This window comes from Lutra lutra, chromosome 1 (assembly GCF_902655055.1).
Source record: "Lutra lutra chromosome 1, mLutLut1.2, whole genome shotgun sequence".
NCBI lineage: Eukaryota > Metazoa > Chordata > Mammalia > Carnivora > Mustelidae > Lutra > Lutra lutra.
Window position 1 is genome coordinate 40,567,486 of NC_062278.1, and position 8,528 is coordinate 40,576,013.

Sequence of the window (8,528 nt, forward strand, 5' to 3'; positions counted from 1 at the left end):
CATCACTGTAAATTTCATTCACTCTGGTGGGTAGTTCTGTATTTTTTTTTTTTTCTGTCTGAAATAGAAGCTGAATATCCTGACTTGTCCTACCCACATGGAAGTTTGATGGGTTAACACCAGTTAACCGTTTTTCAGCTTAAAGATAAGATTGGAATATCTTTCTCAAAGAGAATTGCCCTTGGACAATATTAACGGTTACTGAATAGCGTTGGAAATTAGCTTCTGCTGCAGACTTGAAAATGTTTCTTAATGAATTCAACCTACAATTACAAGGCAAAACTGTGCTTGTATGTGGAATGTAAACTGTGTCATTTAGTTAACTAATGTTAAATGAATCATTAGCAATGTCAAGTTGCTCTATTCATGTATTCCTTTGTCAAAAGTTAAAACAAGAAGATTTCCATTTCCATAAATATTTAAAGATTGTACATTTTCCAAGAAAAAACTGAGGCTCCAACAGCATGCATCCCATCATCATGAAAATACAAAGAAAATTTCCTTATTTCAAAATCCATTTAACTTCAAACTTGAGAAGCTTCCACCTCAACTTCTGATTGGGAATGATTACTTTGCAATGGAGTGACATAGTAAGAGACAAATATCAAGAGAAGAATATGATCGAATTCTAACTTCCTTCTAAGGGACAAATATGTGCAATTAAAATCATATGCTAGTGGACTGATACCAGTATTTGGCAGTATCTATAGTTAAAAATCATTTTCAAAGATGAAATTATAAAATTTCATTTCAGATCAACATTAACAAATGAATATTTGCAATCAATTTTTATAATAGGGAAGATTAATTTGAACCTCAATTAGATGAAATGTTATTAAAATAATTTTATAATTATACTAGATTGTTATTATATTTTGAATTCAATGTATAAAAATAGCAAAAATGTATTTTTTCCTCTTGTTACATAAGTGCCTTCATAATATGCTCAATTTTGGGCGCCTGGGTTGCTCAGTGGGTTAAAGCCTCTGCTTTCGGCTCAGGTCATGGTCCCAGGGTCCTGGGATCGAGCCCCGCATCGGGCTCTCTGCTTAGCAGGGAGCCTGCTTTCCTTCCTCTCTCTGCCTGCCTCTCTGTCTACTTGTATTCTCTGTCAAATAAATTAAAAAAAAAATATATATATATATATATATGTATATATATATATAAATAATATGCTTAATTTTGCCTCTTGGCCAACAAAACCTAAAGTACTTACTATCTTGTCCTTTACAGAAAAAATTTGCTGACCCCGATCTAACTGAAAACAAAATTAGTAACCATATGTTGACACTTCAGAATTTTCTGCGAAGGCACACTGCTTATTTGATTGCTGCACATAGTCATGAGTAAAATGTCTTATAAGTTTTATGAAACATTCATTAGAGTAGTAATACATAATAGAGAATCTTCAGTTAATACTTAAGAATTTGGTATTAGATACATATCCACTTAAAACAGTGAAAGTAAACAATGTTACTTCAAATAAAATGTTAATTGATATAAAATTTATAATTCCTGACCTATATTACAATATTCCTCTGTGCCACATTGAAATACTCTATAAAACTGACCTCTATATTTCTAGCTCACTATCTCGCAATTAAAGTTTAGTATAGGGGCGCCTGGGTGGCTCAGTGGGTTAAAGCCTCTGCCTTCGGCTCAGGTCATGATCCCAGGGTTCTGGGACTGAGCCCTGCATCAGGCTCTCTGGTCGGCTGAAGCCTGCTTCCCTTCCTCTCTCTCTCTGCATGCCTCTCTGCCTACTTGTGATCTCTGTCTATCAAATTAAAAAAAAGGTCTTAAAAAATTAAAAAAAAAAGTTTAGTATACATTTCTATGCACTAGTAGGCTGTGTACCAAAATGCAATGTCAATACAAATCATCACACTGAGACAAGCTGCCTTCACATTCTCAGTAAAACTGTCTTCAACATAGAGTCTTGTAACAAAGCCTCTTTGAAAAGGGAACTCCTGTCCAGGATAAAATTATTGTTTTCTTATGGAAAAGAATCTCCTATTTTGCATTCAAAAGCTATTGATAATAAAGGGCTTAATAAGATGATTTATAGGATTGCTGTTCCAGCAAACCAATCTGTGTATCTTTGGGATCAACGTACACATACTTGCCACAATGAATATTTCCTTTGGCAATCATTCACTTCTTGTTGTACTCAAGAGGACACGATTTTTTTTCCTGCAGCAGTTTGCTTCCTTTGCATTTGATGTGTAGATTATCATGTGACCAAGTTTTCTAAAACAAATTCTGAATTTTCAATTTTTTACCGCATCTGTTTTCCTATAGAACTTACTGAACATAAAACACATTTCTTACCACATGAAAAACATACACATGGACTGAAAATTCCCTAACTGTAAGTTTTTCATAACAGAAATAAATTATTTCACTGCTTTGTGAATTCCACACTTAAAAATTATATAGTTATTTTTCATATGAGTAAGTATATCTATATGCTCATCTAGTCTTTTAAACTTTGGAAATCAAATTTAAATCTCAGGTCATTTATGTAATGTAATAGGGACACACAGAAACACTATTAGACAAATGAGAAAAGAACACTGCCTTTACAGTCATTATTCATTAAGCATATATTTACTAAATATCTACCAAGTGCCCAGCACCGCACTAGATGCTTAATTCAACCAAATAATAGTTATTGCACACCCCATTTTTATTTAATTATGTACTGATTTTTTTAGGTTTCATTAAGTAGAATCAAATGGGTTATCATTCTTTTAATGAGTGTTTTAAATATAATAATACATTTAAAATATTGTAATATTATTTATTTCCCCCAACATAGAATAATTATGCTATTAGAAAATGACACTGTTTATCTTTCTTTCCCAAGTTTTATTTCTAGTCATCTTTCAAAATGAGCCCATAAAGTTAAATTTTATTCCAGAGACTAATTTCTTGAACTGGCCTTTGCTTTAGCTTGGATTTTGCAGTATGTTTTCTTATTCCAGGAAGATGAATATATTTAATATATTTTAAATTGCATCATATTTTATGACCTCCCAAGGGATCCACTGTTATGTGAACCAAGCATTATTACATAATTATTGCTTCAGATATCTCAAATTATGATGACTAATTAAATATACATATAATACATTCATCAGTGAAAAAATTTCAACGGCTCAATTTCTATTCCCCCTCAAAAGTACCTGTATCTGCTGCAGAAGAAGTTTTAAGAAGAAGTAAGTATCACAGCAATTGAGAACATGATTTAGCATGAATATTTCATAGTACCATTGAGGTACATGTTTAACTAGAGAAATGCTAACATCCTCCCATCTTCCAAGTACGCGTGACTCTTGTTTTCACTAACAAGAAGATGTATAAGGTTCAAAGGAAGATATTGGTCTATTTTTGTATATACATTTTTTCTATGGTAAAATTTTATTTTATTATTGATTTAGAAGAGCAGAAGGGATGCCTAAGTGGCTCAGTCAGTTAAGGATCTTACTCTTGGTTTTGGCTCAGGTCCTGATCTCATGGGTCATGGGATTGAGCCCTGTATCAGGCTCTTTGCTCAGTGGGAAGTCTGCTTGAAGATTCTTCCCCTCTGCCTCTCTCCCATTCTCTCTAAAAATAAATAAATAAATCTTTAAAAGAAAAGAGAATAGTGCAATGAAGAGACCCTTTTTTTTTTAAGAATAAAAATCTATCACTCCTTTCTTTTCTGAAGCTGTAAACTATACAACAAATTCCACTAAATTCTAGTTCACTGGATTTCTATAGGCTTAATTCTAAGATGAATCAGAAATCATAGCCAATCACTTCTGACAAAGGAAAAATTCCCAATGTTATACCTGAACTGTAACCTGAAATAGCTTTCAACAGCTTGTAGTTAGTCAGAAAACATACATCAATTACATGGTCTGAGAATGAGAACGATTTACTGACAGATGAGAACTATCCTAGTTGATCTTTAGTACTCTTTTTTTAAATTTTTTTCAGAGTGTTTTATTTATTTGAGAGAGAAAGAGAGAGGCATGAGCAGGAGGGGGAGAGGGAGAGGGAGAGTGAATCTAAGCAGAGCATGGAGCTGAGCATGGAGCCCAGAGCAGAACTTGATCTCAGGACCCTGAGATCATGACCTGAGCTGAAACCAAGAGTCAGACGCTTAACCCACTGAGCCACAGGAGCCCCTCTTTAGTACTCTATCTTCTCAGAGATTTTCCCTACTTACGATTATTATATTTTAGAAATGACACTGATTTATAGTTAGTGATTTACTTAAAGCATGTATTTTGATTCAATTAGTTGTGTACAACACATGCCCATTTCCCTGTTTTGTTTTTCTTTTTGCTACGCTACAGACTCATCTTTGAAATGCAAAGGTCCAAGAACTATGGCCTCATGGAAGGCAAATACATTGTCCATCGCTAATCTCTTAACAAAGAATTCCAAGCAGGATAAACCTTGAGTTCTTTCCTAACCAAAGACGAGTTTAATAATAAACCATATTGGGATATGGTTGCCAGAGATGATGACACTGTGATGTTCTGCAGCTTTGTGGTACATGGAAGGTACTGTTAATTAGTTTTCCTGCAAAATATTCCTGCAGGGAAGGATGGAGCAGTAATTTTCTCTGAGTTCTACTAAGGAGTAATTTATGCAGCAACTTAATGCAAAAACAAAGCCTGTTGTTAAATTAGTCTTTGTGTTTACAAGTAAAAGAACCTCAGTTCCTGACTACTGAAAATGTTTGGATGATTCAAACTATTTGAGTTTAGCTCCTTTTCAATATAATTCTTTTTATAAATTTATATAAGCCAGTGCTTGATGTAAAAGCTTTGTGGTATACTGATGCCTACAATTTAAAAATAATTCCCTACCATTTCCAGACAATTGCCCACAAATAGCAAGTCATTCTGGGAAAACAAAGCAAAATGGAATAGCAACAGAAATATAAAAGATGTCTTAAACATACTAATAGCATTAGGAGTTTTCAAAATTGCTTGCTTTTTTTTTTTTTTTAAAGAGGTCAGGGAAGTCCCTTCTTTCATGTCTTGTAAATTACATTTCCATATTCTGTCTGCAGTTGTCTTTTTTAAACTTAAAACAAATGACAGGGAAACTCAGGCCCAACTGTTAGTGAAAGAATTAAGCATACTGTCCTTGCCTTTGTTGGGCAGTATTTATATACCTAGGGATCTATACAGGACTAGAAATGATCTTAGGGTGTTTGTTGAATCAATGAATTGTTAAAAGCAAATAAAATATTTTGCTTAAAAAAATAAGAATTGCTATATTCTTTAAGCTGTCAAAACCACATATGCTAAAATACTTTTAATTGTTTTGTTTTGTTTTTTTAAGCAGAACTGTGTATCTTCCCTCTCTTGGTAATCATGACTTCCAAGAGTTGAAGGGATACCTGAATACTTTAAACCTCACTCAGAAAAGCCACTTGACATCTTGAAACAGACAGCACCTACTCATAATAAACTAGGAAAGTTCTATGCAAATGGATCTGGGAATTGCTGGCATCATGGTGGAAAGGTAGACTTGGATCTTTACACTCCATCCCTCCCCAATGTCTGCTATCAATAGTCAAGGCTGAAACAAAAAGTTTACAAATTCTACACCGTCTAAAGGAAAACGCTATCAGTAATAGTGTATGTTGCTTATTATCAGATGGCTTAACCTCCACACAAGAAATTCTAAGTTACTGGAGAATAGTCAGTAACACTGTTGAAATAACCTTCTAGGCCCGAGATGCAGCTGCTCCTGCTGGGGTACCATATTAGCAAACTGAAACTTACCTAACTTCATGTCACTGTAAATGCTCTGCCTGACAATACACGCAGTATATATCCAGTCAGCCAATCACCACACACCAAGACAACTCTGGGCTCTAGACTTACCTCCTTTTCCTTCTCATCCCAGAGTTGACTATGTGGCCCCAGCCTATTAGTGTCCATCTTTCTCCTCTTCCTTGTTCTTTATTCTTTATCCTACAAAAGCTTTCTGCCTTCTGCCCCATTTTGAAGTTCTCCAAATGGAGACTTTAGAGGACTTTATGAAGTATTAAATAAAGTTTGTATGATCTACATTGTCTTCTTTAATCATTTTTTTTTTTTTTAGCATTACCCAAATCTAGAGAGGGGAGGGGAAGAAGTATAGACTATTTTGCTGTGCAGTGTGCTTCTAGGGCTAGCAGTAGCACTGTTATTAAGGAGCCTGCTGAAAATGCAGAATTTCAGACTCCACCCCAAATATACTGAATCACAATCTGCCATTTAACAAGATTCCCTAGGTGTTATGGACTAAGTGCCATGTCCTCCCAAAATTTGTACACTGAAATTCTAACCCCTAATGTTATGGTATTAGGAGGAGGGGCCTTTGGGAGGAGTTTATGTGATGAGAGTGGACCCTCATGAATGAGAAAAATGTCCTTATAAAAGAGACCCCAGAGAGCTCTCTGGCCACGTAAGGAGAGAAGCCAAAGTCAGAAGTCAATGAGCCAGGAAGTGGGTTCCCAGAAGACAGCCCATCCTATCAGTACCTTGATCTAGTACTTCCTAGCCTGAAGAATTATGAGAAATAAACATTTGTTGTTTAAGTCACCCAGTCTACAGTAGTTTTTTTATAGTTTTCCAAAAAGACTAAGATACTTGGTGATTAGTATACACATTAAATTTTGAGAAGGAAAAGGTAAAGGGTTGCAGGAGGTTTGACCTGGATTTCCCTTCTCTAAGTGAGAGAGTGAGCTTGCCCAATTTCAAATTAATGCTACCCAGTTGAGTTTCCTTTCTCTATGGGAGCTGGTAAATTGTTATAAACAAAATAATATTGTAGTTCATCAACTTTAATGTGTGCACATAGATAGCCATATTCTGTTATCTCCAATAGAGGTGAAGATGAAACCCATTGGCTTCATCTACTTTGTATAGTTTAAATGTTTTATAACAAGCATGCCTAAAACTAACTAAATAACAAATGCATTTGAAACAACAAATTATATTCCACTGTGCAAATATTGAAGCCTTCATTAAACATAAATTAAAACCTGAAAATTTTGACATCCTTTAGAGGTGACACCCTACATCATAAAGATCCTTATGCAACTTTGAAAAACAAGCCAAACTAATTAAAAACAATTTTAACATAAATATATGCTAGATAATATTTAATATTTTAGGAAGAAAGTAGGTTACAACCTCCCCACCTCCCTGACACACATACATACTACACATACACACAAAAGTTGGTTTGAAATAACTGCTCTATCTTTAGTGGATGAAGAGAAGTAGGAACATTGAGCAATTTTCTACTGTGTGTTCAAGTATAACATCAAGATATTACCAAGAGACATTATTATAATTAGCCATAAACATGTTGTTTTCTAAGTATAATGATTCTAATGGATTCCTTCTACATGATTTACTTCTTTGCTATTGCCGAAAGAGATGGTCCAAAGAAGAGCCATTTTAGTTAAATTTGATTAATAGCTCTTGCTTCTTTGCAAAACTGGAATTATAAGAGCATAGATGGATACTCAACAATAAAAATAAACAAAGACAACATGGTTTATATAAGAGACTCTTAACTGAATTATTAGGCAAGAGGGTCTATGAAAGAAAACAGACAAAACACAAGTCCTTTAGTGTACTGTCTTATAGAGAATAAATCAACAAAACTCTAAGATATTAATACAGAGTGTTTTGTAGAACTAATAGGAAAAAGGCACTAGGTAAATCTTGGGAACTGAACTATATGTACAAACTTATGTAATAATTTGTTAAAAATAACTGATCTTTAAGAAAGATAAACAGAACTATTTTGTATTATCTTACTGTTGACTAGCATTCAAAGTCACGTTTGAACTACTTCATGTTTCTCTATCAGTACAAGTGCATTCATAGGATAGAATTTCCACTGACCTTGTTAAACTCTACAGATTGGGCTTGTGTAGAGGTTCTCTACAGAGACACAGAAATTACTCACCCAGATTAAGTAAAAGGCATATATACACCATCTGCTACCTATGTCCAGACATTCACAATCAAAAGAAAAAAAAAATGTGTCCAAAACTCCAAATATTTACTTTATACATTGCCAGTATTAATTCTAAAGGATAACTCAAGCTAAATGAATTGTTTTGTCTTTAAAATTAATTTTGACATGAATTAGAGAAATATGGGAGAAGAAAAAAAATTTTTTAATTAGTTTACCTATATTAGTTACCTATATTAGTTAGTTTACCTATATTAGCTTTCTATATTTCAGATACTGTGTTAAATACATTCATCATCTCACATAATATTTACAAAACTTTCAGAAAACTACTGTTTTTAATCTCCATTTTACAAATCAGAAATAGAACACTGGTAGATTACATTAGTAAACCAAATTTACATACTTCAATATGGTAGAACAAGTGAATTAAAATGAAACAAGATGCTATGAATACAAATGTCTTTCACATATAAGTATGCTCAGTTAAGCTGTATGCATATGCTAACTTCTGAGCATTTCTGCATCCTTTATCTGTCTGA